The sequence below is a fragment of the Crinia signifera genome, chromosome 5, assembly GCF_055691185.1.
Source record: "Crinia signifera chromosome 5, ASM5569118v1, whole genome shotgun sequence".
NCBI classification, from domain to species: domain Eukaryota; kingdom Metazoa; phylum Chordata; class Amphibia; order Anura; family Myobatrachidae; genus Crinia; species Crinia signifera.
Genome location: NC_139221.1, coordinates 124,603,065 through 124,616,975, shown reverse-complemented (window position 1 = coordinate 124,616,975; position 13,911 = coordinate 124,603,065). Strand labels below are relative to the sequence as shown.

At 45.5% G+C, this 13,911-nt stretch overlaps 2 pseudogenes; one reads left to right on the top strand and one right to left on the bottom strand.

Annotated features, from left to right (window-relative positions):
- Nucleotides 1-2,966: 2,966 nt before the first annotated feature.
- On the bottom strand, nucleotides 2,967-3,084 carry LOC146005998 (5S ribosomal RNA; annotated as a pseudogene).
- A 2,192-nt stretch (nucleotides 3,085-5,276) lies between these two features.
- Nucleotides 5,277-5,394, top strand: LOC146005990 (5S ribosomal RNA; annotated as a pseudogene).
- Nucleotides 5,395-13,911: the final 8,517 nt, after the last annotated feature.

The following is a 13,911-nucleotide window of genomic DNA, read 5'->3' as shown; positions in this document are numbered from 1 at the left end:
CTTACAGTTCTCCTGACCCGGACGCTAACTTCCGGGTTAGCGGGGTGACGTCACCGGGGGAGCTGTGCGCTCGACTCCGGGCGGACGGAGGAGACTTTGATGCTGTAGGTGTTGTTGTGGAGATGGTTTGTGCAGGTCCAACACGTTTCAGCCACTGAGGGCCTTTATCAAGGATATTGTATACTCTGATTTGAGTGTATTTATGCTGGATGGGCGTTCCTCAATTGTGGTCATAGGTCTGAGGTGTCGGCCCCTGATTGGACGCTTGTGGGTGTCACTCACACAGAGGCGGGCAGGGGGGCGTCGTATACATGTGTGGCTATATCGTGTATCTATTAACTATGCATGTGCTGGAGTTGGGGCTATTAACCATACATATGCTGGAGCAGTACATTGTACATTGTACAATGTACTGCTCCAGCATATGTATGGTTAATAGCCCCAACTCCAGCACATGCATAGTTAATAGACACACGATATAGCCACACATGTATACCACGCCCCCCTGCCCGCCTCTGTGTGAGTGACACCCACAAGCGTCCAATCAGGGGCCGACACCTCAGACCTATGACCACAATTGAGGAACGCCCATCCAGCATAAATACACTCAAATCAGAGTATACAATATCCTTGATAAAGGCCCTCAGTGGCTGAAACGCGTTGGACCTGCACAAACCATCTCCACAACAACACCTACAGCATCAAAGTCTCCTCCGTCCGCCCGGAGTCGAGCGCACAGCTCCCCCGGTGACGTCACCCCGCTAACCCGGAAGTTAGCGTCCGGGTCAGGAGAACTGTAAGCCGCATCTACGATCACCACAGCGGCTCAACACACAGACAGGCAGACGGGTGAACGCCTCTCACCACTGCCTTATTAAGTGAAACCGGGACGTCCAGCACCTATCCGCTGCACAAACTCTGCACTAAGACTGTGAGTGTGAAATAACTCTGGGAGCGGGGCTCCGCCACCCAACACCTCCATTGACTTTTTGCCCTGCAGCCACAAGTGCACCTGGACTTAACCCTGCCCGCCCACGGGTCACTTAACCCCTCATCCTCACTCACACAGCGGCCTCTTTTTGAGACATAAGCCCAAGGGCTTATGGTATAAAGGGTTCTGCTGACCCCTGATACCCATAAGGACTCAATACAGGCCACTGTCACACCATTAAACTGAATGAGACATAATCCTCCCAGGCTTATGGTAAAGGGGCCTGCTGGCACCCTTATATCCCCCACGGGACTCATCTCAGACACCCCCACTATTTACTGCATTTCTCTTGTACAATACCTGTATATATTATTTACAAATAAAACCTTATTCAGAACACAAACATCTCGTCACTTTATTCTCACTAACATAAAACCAAGGTTGAGCACTTAACTATTACCATTATTCACCCTATTATTGAGCACGGACAACTCAGTTAAGCAGCCCCCACATACAAAGGTAAAAGCGCCGTAACCATAAACGAAATTCATAATGTGTAATGGGCATTACAGTGTTTGGTATAATGTGTATTGGGCATTACGGTGTGAGGCATAATGTGTAATGGGCATTACGGCATGTGTTATACTATGTAATGGGTGTGTGACGTGTAATAGGCATTACTGTGTAAATTTTTGGCGCACACTCTCCCTATTGTCCCTATTTTACAAAAATACAGGGTGTGGCATTAAGTAGAATGGCCATTAATATGTGTAGCATTATGTGTGATCTGGGCATTATGGTGTGTGGCATTATGTGTAATGGGCATTACTGTGCATGGCATTATGTCTAATGGGCATTACAGTGTAAAGGCACCGCACATTTGGCGGGCACATTCCCTGTTTCTAGTATGCGTGGGGGGATGATTCATTCAAATGCATGTACATAAATAAGTCACCTTCTATTTAGTTTGCACAGCCCAGTAGGCTGTGATGGACATGCCCAGTAGATGGTTATGGACACGCCCAGTAGGCGGTGATGGACACGCCCCTCTAATGGTGCACCCCCGAAGGAAATGGCCTGCGCACGCCTATGTCTATACAGTGAGCAACGGCATAGGTTTTACATCTCTAAGGAGAATGCTGAAGGTGCTTCTTTTTACGCTATTTAAAACACACAGGGGCTGCTGACAAAGGCACAGATGCTGCAATGATGAACCGGTCCCCTACCCACACTGTCTGTGAAACAGGAAGCTGAGCACCTGGCAGGAGCTAACCCACTAGAGAGCAGAATTCTTTACTGTCACCTCTCTGCATTCTAATGATGGCTCTCTGACTGCAGAGGAAGCCAGAAACCCCTGCAAGCTAGGCAGACAGTTGGAGGGGAACCTACCTATGATTGCTTGATGCTTCCCATCCGGATGTCACATACACTACTAGTCAGTCTCCTCTTTCATATGTTACCAGTCTTAAGTCTCTAGGGCACATAGTGTTAGGATCTGGCAGACTGGAAACCATGTAGAGAGTAGGGTGTCCAGAGAAGGACAAAGGAAGAACAAAACTAGGTTTTTGGGGCACTCTTCTTCAAATTATAATGTGTGAGGTAGTAAGATGATTGGCATAAAAAATATAACTTTTATTAGAGTTCACTTAAAAAAGGTTAGCGTAAAAAAAAATAAATGAATGCAGCATATCAAGTAAATACAATTTTACAATAGTGCATCACAGTATAAGTATACAGTATAGTGTCACATAGACTAGGCGAAAATGTTTAACACCGAGGGGACCACCCCCTGTGAGGTTGAAAAAATGTTCAACCCGTGAGAATTCCCTTAATGGGGTAAATGCTGAGGAGGTACACGGAAATGGTGCTTCTTAACTGGTCAGTAGACTGAGTTATGAAAGAATTATAAATAAAGGACAGAAAAAATGGATGGACAGAAAAAATGGACAGAAAAAATATATAGAATTGCTAGATTAATAAAGAACAGGGGAAAGTGGTCATTGGTGTCCTGCCTGATATTCGGGGTGTTCCGCTGTTCATACGACACCAGATCTTCCCTATCAGTCGCCCGATTAGGTACTGATCTGGCCAGACACTGTTTAGCTACTGAGATCGGACGAGATCAGGCGGCCCAGTGGTGTATGGTCGTATACTTAGTGTATTAGATATAACGACACAGGACTGACATTAGGGACCATTAATTGCTTCTGCTTTCCAGAGACACAGAGTGACCACGGTCTGATACTCAAGGTATTGCAGGACGGGTCAAGTATGCCAAGGGATGAGAGAGCAACGATATAAAAGAGTACAGAGCACTGAATTTATTGCAAGGACCAGACCCTTCTACTACCCTCCATCATATAGAATAAATTGGATGGAGGTTGAGAGTAATAGTCTGGTTGTGCTCAATTCAATAAAAGGAGATAAAGAAATGAGGAAATTTCCAAAGAGAAAGTTGGTATGTGCCCCCTATCCGATTTATCAACTGGTGAGAATGATGGATTGACACTTAACACCAGGTTCGATCCAGGGGTTGTGTGGTACAGTTCTGTGGGATATGTGTCACAGCGGGAAAACAATGATGGTTATTGGTCCCAAGGTGGTCACAAGAAGGTACAGAGCCACCTATGGAGGTTGAAAAGACAGGCAAACATAAATGCTATTAAATATATCGGGCCATAAATTATGTGGTTATGCGGATCAGACAGACCTGGAAAACAATTACAGGGTTGAGAGACCGTACAATAAAAATCACTCGATGTATATTTGAAGCGCACATATATGGATAAAGAGCACTAGATGTACGGGATTGCGATTTGCACAGTAAAGTTGGAGTGACAAGCACAAACAGACTGTCACTAACACAGTATACTGGGAATGAACACACTATAACTAATTGAAGCCAATCCTGTATGCATCTGCCTGATTGGATCTCCAATTCACGTTGTTTACGTTGAGGCGTCAATTTTAAACTACACAATTAAAGAAGTTTGCAACGTAAATCAGGTTACATTAATAGATCCAAAAACATGGCAAGCCAGCAGTGTATTAGGCAGGGGCAAATGTTAACGATAGTGCATTTACGACAAACCCTCACAAGCAGATATATGCAGACACAGGTGGTACAGGTTAATATCACAATAAATCATTCAAGATAATCTGTTCGCAGTGATATGTGCACACAGAGCAAATAGGTAGTAAAATGGATAATTCATATGTGGTTCTCTGCGGCGGATATGATGTACGCTACTCCTGTAGAGGGTAATCCTCCCTTGTGCCCCAGTTTTTTAATAAATGATTGGTGGAGAGTAGATACAGGGGTCCGTTATAAAGAGAGAAGCAGTCTAATGCGTGAGTAAAGCTTACTAAAGCAGTCTAATAAGTAAGCAAAGAAAATAAATAAATAAAGCTGTAGGTGGAAGATCCCACAGAAATGAGATAGGGTAGGGTGCCGTGTGGGGTGCCGGTACCTGGCGGGTGATAACCCGCTGATGACAGGGACTCAGTCCGGGTGGGTCCCTGAGTCAGGCTGCGTCTGCCAAGAATTACAGCGTGAATGGGTCCGATACCTTTTGATATCCCCTGTACTCATATCCCCTGCACGTCAATCCCATCTTACTACAGCTGACATACGGCTCGGGCACCTCCCACAGACAAGCCGGCAGCTACACTCATTAGGGAAAGGGTGTACACGCACTGATTCTTTCAGACTGACAAGCCGCGCCACCCCATTCGCCGCCCTCAACGTCCATCATCCAGTCCTCCTTTCCCATTGGTTACACATCCTTTATGATGCATGGGGATTCCCCAGGTCAGCGCGTCACGGTGAACAAGCCTCTACGGCGAAACACGTGTCCACTGACGCACCTAGGACCACCCCCTGACGTCACTCTACACCCGGAGCCTGTCTATCCGCCGCAAGCCACGGGCGGATCACCTGGCCTCTACACAGCCATTCACGCTGTAATTCTTGGCAGACGCAGCCTGACTCAGGGACCCACCTGGACTGAGTCCCTGTCATCAGCGGGTTTTCACCCGCCAGGTACCGGCACCCCACACGGCACCCTTTCTTTATCTCCTTTTATTGAATTGAGCACAACCAGACTATTACTCTCAACCTCCATCCAATTTATTCTATATGATGGAGGGTAGTAGAAGGGTCTGGTCCTTGCAATAAATTCAGTGCTCTGTACTCTTTTATATCGTTGCTCTCTCATCCCTTGGCATACTTGACCCATCCTGCAATACCTTGAGTATCAGACCGTGGTCACTCTGTGTCTCTGGAAAGCAGAAGCAATTAATGGTCCCTAATGTCAGTCCTGTGTCGTTATATCTAATACACTAAGTATACGACCATACACCACTGGTCCGCCTGATCTCGTCCGATCTCAGTAGCTAAACAGTGTCTGGCCAGATCAGTACCTAATCGGGCGACTGATAGGGAAGATCTGGTGTCGTATGAACAGCGGAACACCCCGAATATCAGGCAGGACACCAATGACCACTTTCCCCTGTTCTTTATTAATCTAGCAATTCTATATATTTTTTCTGTCCATCCATTTTTTCTGTCCTTTATTTATAATTCTTTCATAACTCAGTCTACTGACCAGTTAAGAAGCACCATTTCCGTGTACCTCCTCAGCATTTACCCCATTAAGGGAATTCTCACGGGTTGAACATTTTTTCAACCTCACAGGGGGTGGTCCCCTCGGTGTTAAACATTTTCGCCTAGTCTATGTGACACTATACTGTATACTTATACTGTGATGCACTATTGTAAAATTGTATTTACTTGATATGTTGCATTCATTTATTTTTTTTGACGCTAACCTTTTTTAAGTGAACTCTAATAAAAGTTATATTTTTTTATGCCAATCATCTTACTACCTCACACATTATAATTTGAAGAAGAGTGCCCCAAAAACCTAGTTTTGTTCTTCCTTTGTCCTTCTCTGGACACCCTACTCTCTATCAGCTTTACTGCTGAACCTTTGGGAGCACCACCAACCAAGTACCACTGACAATAAAAGTCACACTGGTTGTATGTTGGTATCCTTATTGACTGCTTTAATCATTATATTCTTATAATTGTTACTTTACTGTCATTCCTTTGCTTGTGACGATCCACCCCAACTCTTTGAGACTGGAAACCATACTGTATGTCCGTATCTGGAGTAAGCAATAGTCTGGTACTGAGAGACTAGACTGTGGCTGCAGAGGAATTCAGACAAGTTCAGGACTTTGGACCAGGTGTAAAAAGGTAACTGATGAGTAGTGACCAGGGATGTGAGATTAACCCCTTCTGTGCAGAAAGTCTGGGAAACACCACAATGCCTGGAAGCAGGGGAAAGCAGCAGCTAGCAATGACAAATCTAGCCAGGACCTGGATGCAGCTCAAATGAATGTCCACAGAAAATAACAATGAAATACTTTATTCAGGCATCAAATAATAAAGTATAATTTCCACAGCAAACAGGGTAACTTTCAATGGTACAAGAAATGCAGGTAGATAATGCAAAGTAATATGGGTAATTGCAGGATGGGAGAATGCAGGCCAGCTACTCTGTATATTGTAAGAATTAGCAGGAACCTTAAGTACTTAACTGAAAGTCCTTTTGATAACAGGCAAAGTAAATATCCAGGCAAGGTTGACAACAGGAACAGACAAGGCAAGTATCCAAGGCTTATCTCCTGCAGTAGCTGGGGTACAGGACATCCACACATGGAGCAGTAACAGGAACTATGACCAGCAGGGCGGAGTCCTACTGATTCCCCTTTATACCATCAGGCGAGGTAATCAGTGGATGCAGCTGAGAGCACATGAAGCACACACTAGGTGCTTGCTACTAGCAGACGGCCAGACAGGACAGAGGGGGTTATTCTGTTTGGTACGGTGAAACGTGCGTACGGTCCGTCATACCGTGCGTTTTCCGTACGCTCACGGTGAGCTTAAGTCCGACCACAGAACAGCCGCACACTGACGGTCAAAGACACCGATAATGGGGAGTGGCGTACACTTGAGCGTACGCCACTGCGCATGGACGGATCTCCCTCTAAGCCAACTATTTATTATGTTCTAATGTGGCACTTATGTGTACTTACTCAACTTGGTCTTTAGGTGAATGCACATGTTCATCTCCACCATTTCCCTGCTAATTTGTTTGTGCCAGCACCTGTGCAGAGCAACTTAATGAGAAAGCTATTTATGTGCAGGTGATGTAACTCCTACATTACCAGTTAAAACCAGGGCCAGAACAATGAGTTCCTCATGGAGTGGGTGAGGTAGGCAAACAAGGGGGAAAAGTGACATATGTGTAGGAATTTATATGTGTCCTCCAAAAAAACAAACAGTGATGACTCCCCATAGTTCTTGGTACAGTTGTGTTAAAGATGTGTCAGTCAACCAAGCATGACAAAATGGTTTGTGTGCAAACATGTTCTAATATTGTTCAAAATAAGACTTTAGAGTGTGATAGGCAGATGTTGGGATCCTTTATTAGAGATATGTGATTGCAATAATGTGCTTGGTGGCATCTTACATACAGAGTGTGCTACATAAAGTTCAGAGCTGATATGAAAGTGCATAATTTTTTTGGGAATAAAATAACAGATTGTGTGCAAAATGGTGGCCATGACCTTAGGACATTGCTCCACCATTGCAAGTAGAAATTGAGTCCAAAAACATCATTGTTGCTCTTAGACATGGTTTATGAGTCTTTTTCATAATAAAAAACTGGTACAGTATGTTTGTGTTACAGTGAAAAAGTGGACACATGTTGACTCCTGTGAATTGAGTGTCCTACTTTTTAAAGTAGAAAAAAAAACACTTTCTGAATGCAGTAGCGCACGCAGGGGGGGGGGGTTGAGTACCCAGAAACCCCCCTAGGCTGACAGCTGAGGGTCTCCTCTTTCCAAGGGTACAAGAATTTTAAAAATCGGCCCTTGGGAACCGGAGATATCTGGCTTCAAAGCAGTGGTCCCCATCCAAGCCTATTAATTGCTCTTCCCAGTCAGATATTTCAGTTTTTTTCTGACTTAGAGTTTTTCTGAGGGTATATTCCAAAAGCTGGGACTCTCCCCCTTTGATGGACACTAGTAGCTTGTCTCTACTGTTCCCAGAACCAGAGATATCAGCCTTCGAGCAGCTGGTTACTGCTCCAGCTCCACACACCTGGTATGTAGTTTTATATACTCGTTAACAGATTGTTCTGCCTTCTAAACTCTGATCTCCTAGTCCCCAGTACCATTTGGTAGGAGGGATTCTCAAGTTTTAAATTCCTAATTCCTTTAAAATCTAAGAAATCAGTCAAGCAAGCTGTCCTCACCAGAAAATTATGGATAATAAGCCCTCTCCACTATAAACCCCTCCTCTGCATATTAAACATCCTCTACCACCCCGGAAGTTATGTATCAGGGCCCCTTCATTCAGCCCAATTCTCCCTTCTCCCACCATCTGTGCAGTAAAGGGGTAATTAGTGGAAATGACTGATCCAGGCCCTACATGCTGAGCAGTTGATATAATACCCCCTACCCCCCGCGGGACATCAATGCTTCCCCCACCCCTACCGCTGGAGGATCGGTAGGGGCCCCAATACATTGCTATGCTCAGGGGTCTACACTGCTGTTGACACCCCTGTATGTATGTATATGTATGTGTATAATATATATATATATATATATATATAAATATATATATATATATACATCCAAGAACAAATAAGGCGGCACTTGGAGACTTTTTAGTAGGTGAAGGCAGTGTATTCAGTTACAGCGTGCATCTACGTTTCGGGGAACACACTCCCCGTCATCAGGATAAATACATAACATGAAAGTGCAACTTATATAGTGTGTCTTACCACACGTGCAGATCATCAGGTCCATAGCGTCGCCGCCCGCAGCCCCGTCGCGTCTGTGACCGGCGTTGGCCTTCCACTTCCGGTTCAGCTGACGTCGGCGCGCCCGGCGGCGTTGCCTAGGCAACCCTGTAATAACAATAACAACGGGGGTGAAAACAGTGCTAAAAAATGACACAACAGACGATCCCCTGCAAAAAAGAATCAGAGGAAATAAAGTGCATAGTGCATATAAACAGATCATTGCTATAGCATGATTAGCTAGACAAAGTGCTATGTTAGACGTACAAGACATAAAGACATTACGTATGAAAACCAAGTAGAATAAAAACCAGGGCTGGATCCCCAGCAACAGTCGGATATTTATCTATGTAGGTCCCCCCTCTAACTATGGGGGAAAAACAACATATTTAATGGGACCAGACCCCCGCTATGTTCTCTGACACAACATGATTAATGGAACGTGGGTAAAATTACATGCTGTGCATCAGGTAGGTTTACAGAAAATTGATGAGGCCTAGAGACTCATTTAACCCTCTGGGTCGTAGAGTGTCTAGGCGAAATATCCACCTGGATTCGGCTTGCAGCAGTTTTTTAGCCCTATCCCCCCCCTCGAATTGACTTGGGGATGTGATCAATTATTTTGTGCTTCAGGGTGGCCATAGAATGTTTGGCTTCGGCAAAATGCCTGGCCACGGGTTTGTCACCTGTACCTGCAATCAGAGCTGTACGAATCGCTAGGCGGTGTTGGGCCATCCTGATTTTAAAAGTGCATTCCGTTTTGCCTACATAGTACAGTCCGCAGGGACAAATGATAACATAGATGATGAACTTAGAACTACATGTTAAGGGCCAGTTGATGGTATATTTTCTGCCCGAGTGGGGATGGCTGATATAATTTCCCACTGCCATGTAGTTACATGTAGTGCACCCCAAACATTTGAAGCATCCATTTTTACGGGATAAGAAATTCTTCTTGGGGGCTATTTTTTGTTCAGTGCTATTGACCTTTACCAGGTAATCCCTGATGCTTTTACCTCTCGTGTAACTCGGGAGGATGAGCATGGTACTCGGGAGGATCTTGGATTTACGTAATGAGCTTAAATCAGGGTCACTGGAGATCATTGGCCAGAGTTGTCTGGCTCTTTTAGCAGTGGCTGGGCTGTTAGGGTTGTAGGCATTGACCCACGGGAACATGGTTTTGGTGGGGCTTTTTGTGACCTGTACCGGGTGTAATAACTCTGCCCTGGGTTTAGACACTGCCCTCTGTCTGGCATCCCTCAGAATGTGATCTGGGTAGCCTCGTGTCCTAAATTTTTCTGTCATGATGGTTAATTGCCTGTCTCTCTCCCCCATGTCGCTGTTAGACCTACACACTCGCAAATATTGCGAATACGGTAGGCTTCTGGTGGTTGCCACTGGATGGAAACTGTTGTACCTCAGCAACGTGTTTCTATCCGTGGGTTTGGAAAAGAGGCAAGTGGATATTTGTCCTTCTGTAATGGTAATTTTTAGGTCTAAGAAACAAATATCCTTGGTGGAATGAGACAGGGTAAGCTTGATGGGGGGAGCGGACATATTCTGGATCTCCACTAGTTTTTCCAGATCTTGGATGGGGTTAGTCCAGACGATGAACAAATCGTCAATATAGCGAAAATACATCGCTATACCCCTAGCTATGATGGGATCTTGAAAAAAGAGGTCCTTCTCGGTTTGCCACATATATGCATTTGCTAGAGATGGAGCAACCGGGGACCCCATCGCACAGCCATTGAGTTGTTTAAAAAGCTTGCCGTTGAACAAAAAATAGTTATGTTTAAGAGTAAACTCTAACAACTTAAGAAAAAAATCAATATCAGGGCCAGAATAAAGAATATTACCCAATAAAAGTTGTTTAACTGCCTCCAGGCCCGCAGAATGAGGTATACACGTATACAAACTGGCCACGTCAAGCGTGGCCAGGGTAGCATCCTGCTGGACCTGAGGCATGGTCATGAACACTTGTAACAACGTGGTAGAGTCCTTTAAATGGGTTCTGGTCTTCTGTATGCAGGGCTGCAAGAAAGAGTCCAAAAAGATCGCCACAGGTTCGCACAGAGACCCCCTGGCCGAAATAATCGGGCGTCCCGGGGGCCTCTGCGCGTCCTTATGGATCTTTGGGATGCAATAAAATACCGGTGTTACAGGGTGTTCTGTATAGAGCATACGGTGAGTCTCGGCAGTGATGATCTGCTCGTCTACCGCTTGTTGTAAAATACGGCTAAGTTCTTTTTGGAACTTGACCGTGGGGTCCGTCTGTAGTAAGCAGTAGGTGTTAGCATCGCTTAACTGGCGGTTACACTCACTGATGTAGTCCTGGGTGTCAAGTACCACCACCGCTCCACCTTTGTCCGCATTCCGGATTGTAATGTCCTCTCTTTTAGACAAAGCTTTGAGTGCAGCAGATTCTGCTTGTGAAAGGTTGGGGCGGATTGGGGGGCTAGGGATTTTTCCTGCTCCCTCTAACATCCTAGAGAAGGTCTTAATGGATGGGTTTGTAGACACCGGATCAAACCGTGATTTTTTCTTCAATTTGTTCAGGGTGATGGATGTTGAAGATTGAGGTGGTTGAGGCATGGACTTGTCAAAATGTTCTTTAATCTTGAGGCCTCGGTTTAACTTATATATGTCCACCTTCCACTGGAAGTGGTCGGTTCCATGTGTTGGAATGAAAGACAAGCCCTTGTTTAAGACACTCACTTCATCCCTGGACAATGGTGTAGTCGATAAATTGAAGGTTAGGTCCTCCTGCTCCTGGGGGGCCTGCCTCCCCTTTTGCCTTTTTGTTTGTCCACCTCGCCTTGTTTGCTTCTGCCACGGCCGGAGGTGATGGCGCGCGTCGCAACCCCTAAAGGGGTCAGCTGTGTGCGAGGAATGGATACATTGCGGCGATTCTCCTCAGATTCACTCGCTGAGGTGCTGGTGTAGTACCCTCTGCGTGAACCTGTATGAGGGGCGCTTCTTTGATAGGGAGCTTTTTGTCCAGGACCTTTCGGATTGGTGTTGAGCCAATTGTAGACAGTGTGTTGCGCGTAATCCTGCTGTACTCGGATCAACTTGCTCTTTTTAAATTTCAATAATTCCATTTTGTATAGATCAAGATCTTTCTGTAGTTTAATCTGTGCAGCAGATGCTGCAGTGAACACCTCATGAGTACCATGCTCATCCGTAAATTTCTGTATTTTCTCTTGTGTGCTGGCGTGCTCTTTGGTGGACTCCTTGATCACTAAGAGCATCAAGTCCATGGAGCACTTATTAAGGATCGAAATCCAATTTTTACAAAATTCCACACTGTGGCGGCCAATCGTGGGCATGTTATGTACTCTAAAGCCCCTGGGGATCTGCTTAGCTCTATAGTAGTCCGACAAGGTTCTACTATGATATAGAAAGTCGAGTTCCCTCTTACGGAGCTTGAAGATCTCTTTGAAGATATCCTCATCTGAGGCTTTGTAGTCTTGATCAAACGTGGGTTCTTTATGGAGGATATTGTCAGCTTCTACATCTGAGAAGCTCAGCGTCGCTGTATTATCACATTGTGCAGAGAATGATGTCAGCGTGGGATCCTCTGTAGCTGGGGTAGCCATGGTGATAAGAAACCCCCACCGTGTAGTCATGGGTGATGGTGAGAAACAGCGTGAGTGACAGTGATGATCCTTGCTGATGGCGAGACAGATGTAATGGGGCTAAACAGTCCTTCTCATAGGAGTGTGGGTGCCTTGAGCAAAACTCCAGAAAAGATCTGGGTGATATGCAGACGTCGTGTGGGCTCCGGCACTCCCGCTGCCCGCCCCCCGTGGGGGTATCGTGCTCCCGTGCCCTCCTGAGGACCGCGGTCCTAACATACATCCAAGAACAAATAAGGCGGCACTTGGAGACTTTTTAGTAGGTGAAGGCAGTGTATTCAGTTACAGCGTGCATCTACGTTTCGGGGAACACACTCCCCGTCATCAGGATAAATACATAACATGAAAGTGCAACTTATATAGTGTGTCTTACCACACGTGCAGATCATCAGGTCCATAGCGTCGCCGCCCGCAGCCCCGTCGCGTCTGTGACCGGCGTTGGCCTTCCACTTCCGGTTCAGCTGACGTCGGCGCGCCCGGCGGCGTTGCCTAGGCAACCCTGTAATAACAATAACAACGGGGGTGAAAACAGTGCTAAAAAATGACACAACAGACGATCCCCTGCAAAAAAGAATCAGAGGAAATAAAGTGCATAGTGCATATAAACAGATCATTGCTATAGCATGATTAGCTAGACAAAGTGCTATGTTAGACGTACAAGACATAAAGACATTACGTATGAAAACCAAGTAGAATAAAAACCAGGGCTGGATCCCCAGCAACAGTCAGATATTTATCTATGTAGGTCCCCCCTCTAACTATGGGGGGAAAAACAACATATTTAATGGGACCAGACCCCCGCTATGTTCTCTGACACAACATGATTAATGGAACGTGGGTAAAATTACATGCTGTGCATCAGGTAGGTTTACAGAAAATTTATGAGGCCTAGAGACTCATTTAACCCTCTGGGTCGTAGAGTGTCTAGGCGAAATATCCACCTGGATTCGGCTTGCAGCAGTTTTTTAGCCCTATCCCCCCCTCGAATTGACTTGGGGATGTGATCAATTATTTTGTGCTTCAGGGTGGCCATAGAATGTTTGGCTTCGGCAAAATGCCTGGCCACGGGTTGGTCACCTGTACCTGCAATCAGAGCTGTACGAATCGCTAGGCGGTGTTGGGCCATCCTGATTTTAAAAGTGCATTCCGTTTTGCCTACATAGTACAGTCCGCAGGGACAAATGATAACATAGATGATGAACTTAGAACTACATGTTAAGGGCCAGTTGATGGTATATTTTCTGCCCGAGTGGGGATGGCTGATATAATTTCCCACTGCCATGTAGTTACATGTAGTGCACCCCAAACATTTGAAGCATCCATTTTTACGGGATAAGAAATTCTTCTTGGGGGCTATTTTTTGTTCAGTGCTATTGACCTTTACCAGGTAATCCCTGATGCTTTTACCTCTCGTGTAACTCGGGAGGATCTTGGATTTACGTAATGAGCTTAAATCAGGGTCACT